We start from the raw sequence: 14,545 nt of genomic DNA on the forward strand, positions 1-14,545 counted from the left end.
AACTGATTTCTCATGAGAGAGAAGATAACTGATCCCCTTGAAACTTTAATGACTTGTAAAATTCTTTGATATAAAGCCTAGACACAAGCATATTTATTTTTCTAAGACTTCACAGTGGAAGAAAAGGTTATGACCTTGCAGTTTGAGTTCCTGGATAGGAAATAATTGAGGACAGAGGTTATTGCCCGCTTTGAACATTACATTGCTAAAGTCAGCCAGTACATCTGTAAGCACACTTTTCACAGATTTGGCCTTAATATTTGTGGGGGCCCAGACAAGAGTACAAATGGAATCCCACTATTAAATGAATATGTACTACCCTCCTATCTTAATAACAACAGATGATGAGCTGTAGAAGGCCAGATTCACACCCAGAATGCCTAGATTCCTTAGAATCTTGTACAAAATAAAGTTGCCCTCCATGACCCTGTGCTACCAGGGGCCTCGTATGCTGACATGAACACCACATACCTCTGTCCAAGCTCCATGCTTCAAACAGTCGATATTCAGTCATCTCTCAGACTTTGGATTAGACACTGGTGCCTTCCATCCCCACAGAAAGACACCCACCTTCATACAGCATGAAGACATAAGGCATTGTGTTTAGAGAATTCCAGGGATCTTATAATGAGGAAGAGTCCACTTAACCATCAAACTTTTTGCCATGTTGGGGTGAATGTGGTCAGAGGAGACTAGGTCAGGGAACTGTGAGGTACAGGAACCTCCCTGATCAGGTCTTTATGTGAGATGTGATCACTGTCATTCAAAATGATCAATCGCTATAGGAAATGTGTCCACTGTGTGAGCATGTCTACCACATTATCTCAAAGCTCTGTCACTCTCTTATACGACACTTACTCAAATCTGGAACCCTTCTGCCTCTTTCTACCGGACCCCTAACAATGCTACGTGACCTGAAGTTCAACATCACTAGTCCTGGAGAATTTTATATTGTTGAGAGACTACAGGGTCTTTGAGAGTGATATGGTCTATGGGAATCTATTTTGAAGCACCCTTCCTCCCCAGTCACATCTCTTTCAGTAAAATATTGTTCCAGAAAGTCTCATTTCTGTCTTGGTTTCTAGAGCCCCCTGAGAATCAATATGCTGGACTTCTGACCCAGGTTATCCAATAATCAGGTTTTCTTAATGTAAGTTTCCCATTTTTCTGGCTCTTAATCTTTTTGGTGGTGGTATTATTTTCCTTTGTACTTTTCTAAAAGGACAAGTTATGGAGACCCACGCTGAAGATTTTAAAATTTAGACTATTAAAGAAAAGCCCTTATTTTGGTAAGGTGGACCATGCCCTGCATAATTTAAGAATCTTCACTCACAGCTGCATTTATAGGTCATAAAAACACTTGACAAAAACACTTATCAGAAACCATTTGTTTTTGTCTGAAAGTGCTTTCTCCTGACAAAATAACCTTTCTATTTTGACTATTTATTTCAATGATATTTAATGCCACAATTCTTTACTTCACCTCAGTTTTCCCATCAGAACAATGAGGTGATGGACTAAAGCAGTAGTTCTAAACCTTTTTGTTTTAGTTTGTTTGTTTGTTTGTTTTTGGTCTCAGGATACGTTTATATTTTTCAGAATTATTGAAGAGCCCCATGTCCATGTGAGCTACATACCTCAATATTTAACATGGATACATATTTTCCAAAAACCTAACTTTTTGCTTTTCACTCAAATTTTATTATTGCTTACTAATATTTTCAGGACTTTTTTGCCAGTTAACAGGGAAAAAGTCTGCCTGTTTTGAAAGCCTGAAAATTGTAGTTCCTTAATCACTCTTTCAAATAAAAATACTGTACCATGTAGAAAACTAGCTAGTTTAGCATGCAACAAAAATAACCACACATGTGCTTTTCCTAGAGACAGTCATACTTCAGTACATAGCAGATAAGAACTGCAAAAACACATACTCAGGGTAAAGTATTAATAAAATTAATGATTTGCACTTTATCTACAAGGACATTTTAAAATGACCCTATATCTTTTTTAACTGGAAATGGCCATAAAGAATATAATTCATCACTACTGGTTTGGTATCACTGCCTTAAACATGCTAAAGCATAAAGATTGTATTTATTAGGCTTTTCTTTAATTCTTTTTTTTTTTTTTTTTTTGTCTTTTTCATTTTTATCGGTACTGGGGATCGAACTCACGACCGCCTGCTTGCAAGGCAGGTGCTTATGCCGCTGAGCTAAATTCCCAGCCCCTATTAGGCTTTTCTAAAGGAACAGAATCAATAGGAGAAAAAATAATGTATGTGTGCACCACAGTGGCTATCCACATGATGGACAGCCAAAAGAAATGGTATCTGCTTAATCCTAGAAGCCAGAAGCCTCAGAACAAGAGGAATCCAGGATCAGTGCCTGCCTACGACTGAAGGTCTTGAAGGTCTGAAAATTCCCTGAAGTGTCACTTGTGTGAAGTCTGAAGAAGTTGGAATGTGATGCCCACAGGCAGTGGAGACATTCTCAAACAGAACAAGAGACATTCACTCAAGCAGAATGGGGTTTTTCAAATGTAAGCCAACTTCTCCTTTCTTCCGGTTTATTCCAGCTCAGCTGTGACGCAATTGGGCAGTGCTTCCCGTAACCAGAGTTGGTCTTACACCCTCGATCTGCAGGCGTACATGCTGATCATTTCCACAAATACCCCACAGATGCACCCAAATGTGTGCTTTACTAACCTGCTAGAGTAGCTTAATCTGCATACCAGCCAAATTGACAATCAAGATTAATTTTCACAAGCCCACAAGCCGTTTGACCCTCCCATGTTTGTATACCACTGGAGCAGGTATCAACAAAAGGAAAAAGACAAATAATGCATAGTATCACTGACTTCCTGCAAAGTTCTTCGCACCTTTTTTTTTTTTTTTGTCTTTTTCCTTTTTTTTATCGGTACCAGGGATCAAACTCACAACTACCCGCTTGTAAGGCAGGCGCTTATGCCGCTGAGCTAAATCCCCAGCACCTTTCAAGGGTCTGCAAACCACAGTCTGAGAGCTGTTGAATTAGGTCACATGTTGGGTCACTTTTAACCCTATCGCTGTATGATTTGGCTATTTGTTTACTTTTTGGTACTACATACAACTCATGATTCTAATGTGCAGGTCTTATTCCTTACCCCTGAAAATTCTTTATCCTCAAATCTAATTTATTAGAAGACTTCCTGTTGTCTTGGAGTTAGTTGCTTCTTCATTTCTCTACACTTAGTTCTCTGGCCTAAAAGAACTGTTATGCACAGTAGTTTGCACAGTTTTCTTGCTGTGTTCATTCACATGTATTGATACTATTTAGTGAAACCTACCTGTTATGGCTCCATCCAGTGGATGTGATGATAAGACACACAGCTTTTCTTCTGAAGAGTCCCTTGTATCTTGGCAGAAACCTGCATGGAAATAGAAGACTACAATGGAGTATGTGAATGCACCAAAAGACATGAGTCCTGCTGTAATTGCAACATATAAAGGCAACTGCTGGGTAAAGGTCGTGTGCCTGAGTCGACTTCACTACACGCCCGAGTCTGGACTGCTATCCAGAGTTTTTTCCAGGGTAGCATCTGTGTATAACAAACAGAACGGTATCTAGAGAATGTTTTTAGTTCAGCATTTTAGGAAGATGAGAGAAGGGGTCTAAGAGGAATTGTCCTCACAGTTGATAACAACCCTGCCAGAATATTAGAATGACATGTTATGCTTTTTAAAAATACTCTGTTTAAATGCTTTGATTTAAAACAGTGATTCAGATTTAATTAGCTCTAGGCAGATTCCGGCATCAGTCTGTTTTTAAAAGTTCTCAGAGTTTATGACCTGAAGTGAGAGTTGAGAACCACCGCTCCATAATGAGATTTATATCAAATTTTATTTGTTAAGGATTAGCCTGTGTTACCAATACACTAAAATTTACAGTAGCAAAACGTAAGGTACACCTGAACAGCCAGAAGAAATCTTCACAGGTGCTGATTCAGGGATGCAGGGACCTGGCAAGTTGTCCCAACTAGGTTTAATGCATAACTTCCAAGTATAGTTAGGAAGTGTGGAAAAGAACCCATATGCACTTGGGAGGTCTTATGACGCAGGCCCAAAATACCCATCTATTCTGTCCGCATTTGATCAGACAGAAGCAACTCACTTAGTCACATCTACCTGGCAAAGAAAATTAGGAAGTTTGACTTAGTTTTGTGCCTAGGAAAGAAAAGAAACAAATTTTTAGAAAATCTAAACATCTCTATTACTTATTGATTACATGCAAACAACTTGAGAGTATATGTATACATATTTATTTTCCCTAAATTCATGGCAGAGAATAAACAAAAATATAAGGATGGGAGCTTGCAACCTTTAACACGTAAACTGATCATACAAGGTATGCCTTACTTGGAGTTTGCTTTTAAAAAAATGAGAATTTATAAGACAATTAGAAAACTGAATGCTGACTGTATTTTTTAAAGCACTGAAACATTTGCAGATTAAGCAATATAATGTCTGGGGTACGTTTCTTTTTCTTTCTCTTTTTAATTTTATGTTTCAAAAATAATGCAAGAGAAAAAGATTCATCAGGAACAAAGCTGGCCAGGATGTGACCCTTGTTGAAGTTGGATTACAGGTATCCTGGGCTATTTCTTTTGTAGATGATTCAAAGTTTTCATAGTATGTATTCCTAAAACAAAAGAGTTGTGAGTTTTGACTATGGTGTTTTCCCTTTCCCTGTGGAATCCCTGCTGGTTCTGCCCTGACCTTAGAGAACTGTGCCTCTGCGGGTCTGTCTAGATCTTATCTGAGAAAAAGTAGTTTCTCCAGGAAAATCTCTTAGCATTCCCATGCGTCTGTATTGAATTCTACCCTGGGCTTTCACTTGCCCAGTGGAGTTCCTGGCTTGCTCACTTTTGTGCAAGGTAAGTCTGTCCATAGGACAAAGTGGTGGGTGTGATCAGGGTGTTCCCTGCCTCTCTGTCCTCTGAGCCCTGTGCACCTCTATTCAGGCAAACGAGTTTCTTTAAAAAAAAAAAAAAAAAAAAAAAAAAGAATCATTTCCTCCTTGAAAACAGAAAACAAAGTGTTGAGCACTCACCAGGATTTTTAAACACCCCAAGGCGCAGAACCTCAGAGAAGCATGCACAAGGACATGGGTAACGCTGGAGAGGACAGCAATAAACTCCACAGACTGATTCCCTTATTCACAGTTCTCCTACCAAAAATCAGATCCACAGTCACCATGTGCTAAGGTATTAGATCTTGCCAATTTTCCTAGTTCCCGGGATATATAGCAATTCTCCCCACAAGGCTTGTTCTTCCAAAAACCTTCCTCTGCCAGGAAATATTCACCCCTACTCATCTGCCATCTATGTCCACCTCTCTCTGTATAGTCAAACTCAAAACTCAAAGTCATTCTTCACCTTCTCATTTATTTGTACTGGGTAGGTAGATTTTCATGGAATCTTAGCTTTCTTCTCCACCCACAAGATTTTTCCCTTTTTCACACCTTCGCAGGCACACCCTTTTCATCCCAACTATTTATTGTGTTTGCACTGCAAGAAGATCCCACCTGGCCATCTCTATTGTTGAATTTTCTGAGGCTCTGGATTTAAAATGTTTGTTTTATTATGTTTTATTTGTCCACACACTTCACACCTGGCCCAGTTCCTTTCAGTGAAGCCCATCTTCTCTGCTTCTCCCCAGAGGGGCATAATCTCCCATCTCGGCTTCTCTGCCTTAGCGACACCCAGATTCTGGAGACCTTTGGCATGGAACAGCTGAACAGACACCAACCCAAAGAGATTGCATGGGTCACAGGGAGCAAAGCAGTGCCATAACTTTGAAATACGTGACCTAGTCTAACTAATAGATTTCCCTTTTTGTCATCCCCCTAGCTTTCAGTGAAGACTTAGGTGTAATTTTCAGACTTACCTCTACAATGCTATGAGATATTATAAGAAAACTATGCTTACAGCGATGTAAAGGGGAAACAGTGCCATCTAGAGAGAATGGCAGAAGTAATTTAACTGAAGATGGTCAGGAGGTTGACAAACCTTAAGAGGTGAAAGGGAGAGTTTTTCTGAGTCTCTCTTCCCACTTCAAGGCCAGCTCTGGAGGATTGTAATTTGTGTTAAATGAATGACTCTTCACAGCCATTACTTCTCCAAATCTCTTACCCTGAATGATGGTGACAAGAGCAACCCCTGGATACAAACATAGATGATACAGAATATATGAGAGAGGGGACAAATAAGGTGGCCTAGGAACTGTGAAAATCAGCCACAGAGCTATCTCTGCTTCTAATGGGTTATATTAATCATCTAATCCTCTCAAGCTATTTCTCCAAAAAGATGATCTCTGAGCCCTTTTACATGTGCCCATTCCACATATTAGATTCCTGTGTTAGCGTTTATGTGTGTTTATGTGGGGCTATATATACTCACACATGTCTCCCTCAAAAACAGTACATCTTAACCCGTCATCTTTTTCTCTCTCAGAGGAATATATGCAATGGCATTAACTAATAGCAGATCTCATAGAAACAAAAATTAACTTGTGCTTACAAGCCAAGCAATCCAGTATGCTTTTATTGAAGCTTAGTATTCAACAGAAAAAAAAAACCCAAAACTAATTTATTTTTGCAGTATTTTCTTCTGTGTTTAACATTTTGACTGAAGACATCGATTCTAAAAGGAGGCTGCCAGAGTAGAAATCTTAACCTTGCCATTTAATGTATATGTGATCTTAAACATATCTCACTTTCCCTTTTTGTAAAAGCAGAAGAGTGATGTGGTTGTGTGACGCCCGAGTGAGGGATTTATGTTAAGATCTCAGAAGAGTGATCGGCATCCAGTATGCACTGAGTTAATGTTAGCTGTGATTCTTCTTATTACAATACTTAAAAAGAAAGTTCTCCTTGATGGGTCCATAGCATATCTTGCACTTTTTCATAGCCTTCTTCCACACCTGAATGGAATCACATCTTTTTACATGACAGGGACATCTCTAACAATCTAACCTAGTCTAACCCATTATAGAATGATGCTGCACAGTTTTACAAGTATTTTATAAGCACAAGATTCCTCAAAGGCAGTCTCCGAATTTCCCCTTTCCATGTCTACACAGGCTTAACCTTCCCCCAGCAGCACACACCTATGTCATTCCTCCCCAGTTCAAGAAAGGGCAACAACCTTTTGCATAAACCAGGACCCCAGAAGCCAGCTTTGAATCTTTCCTTTTCCTCATGTTCTACACCTAATAATTCAGCAAATATGAACATTTTCAACTTCCACAATAAAGCTAGACTCTGTTCACCTCTATCTCTTACCATGATCTCTCCTGAATATGTCAAGGGGCATGGACTGGCTCTCTGCAGTCCACGCAATAACATAGTCCTGCTAAAACAAATCAGATCTTTTGATCCCTCATAGTTTTCATCTTCTATAATTCTTACATGGCTGGTGTTTCACTAATAATAATGCTCTGCCTTCTCTGTTCTGATCCTATTGTAGATGCAATTTCTACTTTTTCTGAGGTCAGATCCTGCTTGAAAAGACATTCTGCAACTCCTTTCTTTAGTCAAGAATTTTATCAACTTGCGTGTGCCCAGCCCAGGTGGAAGATAGAGTGCTGGATTAGCCGAAGTTAGTTTGCAAGGAAAAGTTTGCTACTTTTTGAAGAATATTTGACAGATCTCAAGGAATAAGCAGCAGGAACCTAGGCAAAGGATGGCTGCATTTCCTCCCCTCAACAATCCTGAACCAAAGTCCCTAGCAGGGTGCCTGGCACTGGTGTTTTCAATAAACATGAGCTGGATTCATGCATGAACTAATGAATGATTGAACAAGTACTAAATAAACCACCTGCTGGCTGTCCTACTTAGAGGCAGAGAAATAGACTGTTCATCTTTTACAAGTCTACAGCTCTTCATAAACATTAGTCACAAAAAAAAAAGTGTTCAAAATAAGGAGTGTGCCAAAGCAGACCCAAAGCCATGTGACAGGTTCGAGTCTTCCAGAAGTATCACAGTGACAAATATTTTCCCCAAATTCTGAAGAACCTATCAAGGGTTGAGTCATCACAAAAGCTCACCAAACCCACAGGTGCCACCACTGTATGTCTCAAAATAAGAAGCAGCACATTTAAAATCTAACAAAACTAAAACCTTGCTCTTGTGGAGAACTGGAATCCTCTGAGAAGTGAATTACCATACAACAACTTATTTCATACAGAGTAATTAATAGTCTCAAAGTGTTGTACACATGGCAAAATGCCCATCTCAAAGGGAGAGGAGCATATGGTAACATTAAACACATTCACAACAAAGAAGCAAACAATAGTTAAACAGAAGGTTTGGGCTCCTAAAGTCTGTATATTTGGACTACCGCTTGTGGCAATCTAATTTTAAATTAGGGCAGGTTTCGTGAGAGGGGCTTATAGTTGAGCAAGGTCAAGCACTACCAGTGACTTGTCATAATGCAAGCTCTCTCTTTTCTGTCCACCCACTCCTTCCTTCCTCTGTTCTTCCACGCTATACTGCCTGGGCTACAGTTACGGCCAGTAAACTCAGGCTTCCTGAACCAATATTTATTAACATGAAGGGGCATTTTCTAAGTGATAGATACAAGAGGTAAATAAATGTAATAGGAGAAATATCCCCAGTTATGAAAGAAAAGCAAATTAAAAAAAACAGATGCCACTTTATGAAGATTCCAAAAAAAGTTAAATAATCATAATACTGACTCCTGGCCACAAGACAAGTGAAACTCCTTACATTGCCATATGCTTGACAAATTATCTCAAGAGCTATAAAATATTCATATACTTTGACCCAATAATTTTACTCCTGGGATTATCAGGATCCACAACACAGAAATAGGGAAAAGGTTTACATACATGAAGAAGAAAATTTAAATATTTAGCATTAAGAAATGGCTAAAAAAAAGTGTGATAAATCAGTTTACTGGACTTTGGTACAGCCATTAAAACTTTGAAAGTATTCTATCATTTTCACTAAAAATGAAGAATTTAGAATAATGAACTGCTGAAGAAAATCTAGTTATTTAAAGGTGTTGAGAGCATCTAACTTCAGTCAGATGCCTTGGGATCAACATATTAAGAGAAGTTGCAAAAATCATGGAAAAATTTTTTCTCCATTGCCCTAGCAACTACAGTTTTCAATTTAAAAGACAATGGGACTAAGGACAATTAGAGTGTTTGAGACACTAACTTTCTTCTCGTGACACTAGCATCTATTTTAGGTCTTGTGTTGTCAAAGGGCACTGTAAGAAATTGAACAAAATTAGGTACAGAAAAAACATTTGCATGGAAAAACAATTTAAATAAAATAATATTCAAAAACAGCCTCACACGCGTCCCAAAATAGCAGACTATGAGGGAAGAAACATTTGTTTGCCCCTGTTTTTCCCTTTTGGGATGAGAAAAGTGCAGAGAGAAACTGAGTGGAATAATTCCAGAGCAGGAAAGCAGGGCGGGAGCGCGTGCACGGCCGGAGCGTGTGCACGGGAGACGGGACGTCGTCAGCGGGCTCAGAGCACAGCCCTCCTCATTTTCCTCAAGTGCTTATTCCTACTCAAGCATCATGTGACTCCCTGCTGGAAAAATCAGATCTTTTCAGTTCTGAAATGAGCTTGCTCTTTTATGGTAAATTCTTCAAGTAAACTTCCTAAAATTTACAGAATTGTTCATCAAATGTAATCATAAAATCTGTTAAGAGGCCTTTTTCTGTGGCTTACTTCATTCCAGTAATTAAAAGTACATGTTTTGAGCTCTTCTTTTTCTGTTTCACTGAATGCATTCCTTTCCTCAGAGTTTTCAGTGCAAGAAATACATCACAAATCAGCACGGACAATTATCTCTGAAGGTGTAGGGGAAAACAACACACTGCTTCCTTCTCCTTGATGGTTTTTCCACTGTGAGTGTTTGGCATGCTCCTGCAAATTAAATTAAGGAGAAACTGCAGTTTAAAAGGTGATTCCTCACTTCGGCTTTTGGGTCCTTTAATCATTTCAACGTTCTTTAACAGAATTTGTCTTCCTGCTTCTGCCAGGAGCATACACCATCTAGCCAGAGCATAGCACTGAAAAATGAATCCATGAATGAATCCATGTACACATAATTTGCTTGTGATTTTTAATTTTCCGTGAACACAAGAGGAAAGGGGACCATAGCATCAGACCACTAGCAAGGAGTCCAGCTCACACTAAAACATGCCATGAAAACTGTGGATTTTCACAAAGAAGCAAGGATCACAGATAAGAGGTTGGGTGGAAACAACATCAAGCGTGTAAAATGTGTTATTGTTAACATTGTCATGTGCTTGTCTCCTGTGCAGTTATCATACATCAGAATTCTTGGTTTCACCTTCCCATAACCAAATCTATGCATAATAACAAAGTATGGAATCTAAATTTGTTGTTTATAGTAGAAAATAAATTGTTACCAGATGGACTAACAGGTAGAAAGTTTTAGTACTGTCTTCAAAAATTATGCTTTGCTAAAAATTATAAACCTTAAGAAATAAATAAATAAATCACATTCAAATGTTCGGGCTTGTTGGGGTCATGAGCCAACACTTAGGCTGAGGCTTGGATTGCTTTGTGTTCACGCAGTAGTCCCCATTATAGGTGGGGGAGCAGGGTGCCTGGAATCCTCGTGGATGCCTAAACCCGCGGACAGTTCCAAATCCTGTGCATGTTCTCTATGTGCTAAGTTTTTTCTGTGCATACATATCTCTGATAAAATTAATTTATAAATTAGGATCAACAACAAAATAGAAAAATTATAATCATATACTATAATAAAATATATATTGAACTTACAAATTGCTCACTAATGGAATTTTTCTATTTAATACTTTTATGTATCACAGTTGGCCACAGATAACTGGGACTACAGAAAGTAAAATCATGGGTCGTGGGAGCAGACTGAACATGAATGCAGCACTCACGCCTCAAAATGTGGTCTACACACAGGCCTTGTGCATGTCACCCAGGAGTTTAGCAGAAGCTGGGGGTCCCACCCCAGCCTGCCCGAGTCAGCACCCTGCAGGTGGGGCTGCAAGTCTAAGTAATAACAGGCCATCCAGTTTCTTGCGTATAATAAAGCAGGAAAAGTGCTAGCAAATGAGGTGTTATTCACAAACTTGGAACTCTGCTTTGCAAACCATTCAGAACTCTCTCACAGTGCAGCCTGTCACTATCCTTGAGAGTCATGGGTTTGCAGATTTCCAAATGGGCTTAGCTCTGCACCTATGGCTATGGGTCACCCGCATTGTGCCTTAGTTTGGGAGGCAAATTCTCAAGCATCAGAATAGCCAAAGAATTCTTGCAAAAGAGCTTAAGTCTCCATCACTCATTTAGCTGCCATTGAACAAAACAGAAGTGCTAATCTTGAGCTTGACCAGCGTAGTTAATCGTCAAGAGACACGTTTCAATAAGGGAAGATATCCAAGAGAGTCAAGGGAAAGATGATGAGGTCCTTCACAAGAGGCCACGCTCAGGCTTTGGGCTCACTTCGCTTCTCTGAACCTCTGTTTCTTCACTTAAAATCCGCCTGTTGAGTTCCATAACCTGAGTGTGCTTTTCATGTCTCAGATTCTATAAGTGAGCTTTGGTTCATTTGCTTCCTGGGTCTCAGGCTTTTCCTACAAGAGAGAAAAACAGCCGATGTTCTCAGACAAGGGTGTGGACCCCATAGTTCTAGCTCATCTTACACTACCAGGAAAAATAATGCTGTTCCACTAAACATTGTTAATTTACCTACAAATGGAAGTAAAGTACTCCCTTGGTAGGGCCACTGGACATATTAACTGAAATTATCTACCATCTTCCCATATTGGGTTTGGTACCCAGAGGCTAAAGAATCATACTGGCTTCCACCTTTTCTACATTTCCATGGTGTGAGAAACATCAGGGAACCTCACAAAGTGTTGCACACATGTGGAAAAAGGTCCTCGGAAGGAAAATGAGCCAATGACCTCAGAGGCTTCCCTCTTCCTCCCTTTTTATGATCACAAACCCTTCAGTGGCTCTTTGATTTGATGCTTTAATTGCAACCTGTGTTAGCACTTGCTTTTACATCTGCACACAGTGTAATTAAATAGATTGCAATTAACAGCGGGTAAAATTACCTACACACAGTTTAAAAGAAAAAAAACAGACACTGATTGATCTTTGCAAGCTACCAGTGTGGTTCTATTTCCCAGGTGCTATTGCATTAAATAATATTGGTAAATTTTGATATGCTGAGAATATAACTGAAAATTCTGAGTGATCTTTCAAGAAAAGGGTATGAAAATGGTGAAGAATATTGATCCTCTGACAGAAGATAGTTCAGGCTCGCCCAAAGACAGTCTATGAATATTTGTTGAGCTTCCTTAATTCTTAGCATTTGCCTTGACATATGACCAACCCGGGTAAAGGGGGCTGCCACTCTGCGGTAGTGAACAATGGTTTTCTTTGAACATGGAGAAATAAAGGAATAGATATCTTTTATTCTATCCTAAAATCAATGAAAATAGAAGTGGCAGTCCTAATGCACAGTCCTACATGTGCTGCTGTGGTTCAGAGTGAACTAAGTACCTCGGCCTCTAAGAAATGCCCTGAATAGGAGCAATTAGGTTGGTAAATGGTCTGAGTTAGCCTGGAACTGTGAGGGTCAGTATTCAAGGCACAACATAGCTGGTCAGAAACCTGGGGCTCATGCAGCCTGAGTTCATCAAGTTTTTCTCAGCTTTGCTATCTTCTGGCCTGGCCTCCTCTCTGCTTCTGCAGCAGATGTGGCCAAAATTCATTTGAGAATCAAAGTACCAGTACACTCTCGCGCTGTCAGGTTGCCAGGGCACTATGTGGGAGCCCTCTGAAGGGTGTACTATCCGATCATAAGGGAAAGCTTGCCTGACCTTGTTGGAGATCACAGAGTGGCACTGAGGCCAGAGGCTGTAGCACCACAGCAGCAATGCCCAGAAGGGTTGTGCCACCTCCACAGAGCAACAGTCATCCAAGAGGCAGGGGTGCCCGGCAAGCAGTCAGGGTCTACACAGAGCAGGTGCAGGAGTAGCAGGGAGGCAGAAGGGGATTGAAACACGACCCACAGACAACTGCCTGGTGAGACTGCAGACACGTGGAAGTCTGCATTAATAACTGCATGCAACAACCTGAAAATGTCTATTTATCAAGAAGAAAATTATTTTAAAACATTTCTAATCATAAATACCACACAATGCCTTGTAAGTACAAAGATGTACTATCAGTTTTCGGCCCAGTATTATGAGACCCTGGTTCCAATCAGCTGCTCGTTAATCCTCAGGTTATACAGCACCTCAGGCTTTTTCAGAGTTGACAATGTCTCTCCAAGGTTACTTTACAGTTATAAAATCAAATCTTAGAACACAGATCCCATAGGAGTCTCAAAGATCCAGTCCTACTGCCTCAAGGCACATTCTATAGTATTATTATTCATATTTAACAAATCATTATTTTATGAACAACTCAGGTTCTAAGAGGTTGAGGAAGTGCTTTGCTTGAGGTCATCAAGCTTGTGTTTGTGGAGGAGAGACTGAAATGGAAATGTGGATGATGGGGCTGCTTGCTATTCTCACTGCTTTTCCTCATTGAATTCTGACTATTAGACACCCCACACATACCCCTGATCTTACTGGAGCAGATGATTCTACTGTTCTCTTAAGTCATTCAAGTCTGGTCCTTCCCAATGTCATAAGGTGAAGAGCCACGCCATAATTCTTTTTGTCAGTCCCTCTGTTGCCCTTTCCTGTGTTCAGAATAAAAATATGATCTGATTGTCTATTTTTAGCTTTTGATTCAGCAGATCAGAGAAAAAGAAAAAGAATGAAAATATGGATGACAGAGGAAAAATCCTAAACATGCCATCAGACACTAAGCCACTGACTGCAGTCCTAGGAAATCACATAACCCTTCTGCTCTTCCATCTCCCTTCTATAAATAGTCTGCCCTAAGAAAGAGAGGCATGAAATAAAAGTAGAAATGCATGCTTGAGAGAAAAGAAGATGAAGTGAAAAGGGCAAGAGAGAAAGGAAGTGTTCTATAAATTAGGAAGTTCGGGAAGAACTTTAATGCAAAATCTGATCAGTTCCTAGGAAGAGAAGAGGCACGTGGTTCCTCTAAGTCTGAAGTCGCCACGTCGCAGGTGGGAAGCTGAGGCCCTTGGAGCAAGGGTGACCGTCCTAGCTCATACAGCTGCTCTCCACGAGGCGCAGCAAGCACCTGCCTGTTCTCCTGGCTGCCAGCACAGGCCTGCCACTGCAAGGCCCCTGTTTTGTTCCACTAAAAACTCGTGTTTGAAATGATTTCAAGCAATATCCAACACAAATAACATTTCTCAAAAGGTAGGCCTTCTGCTAGGAGAGAAAATTGCACTCAGGAAATTTGTTGTCATGACAAATTTTGATCTGTAATATGTAAACTTTAAAAAGCCAAATAGTAATCCTTCCTGCTTCAAAAAAATGAATGGAAAAAAGAAAGGAAGGAAGAAAGGAAGAAAAAGGAAGGAAGG

The sequence above is a fragment of the Cavia porcellus genome, unplaced genomic scaffold (assembly GCF_034190915.1).
Source record: "Cavia porcellus strain 051 isolate PalLab524CR breed Dunkin Hartley unplaced genomic scaffold, mCavPor4.1 scaffold_19, whole genome shotgun sequence".
In the NCBI taxonomy this organism is placed as follows: Eukaryota; Metazoa; Chordata; class Mammalia; order Rodentia; family Caviidae; genus Cavia; species Cavia porcellus.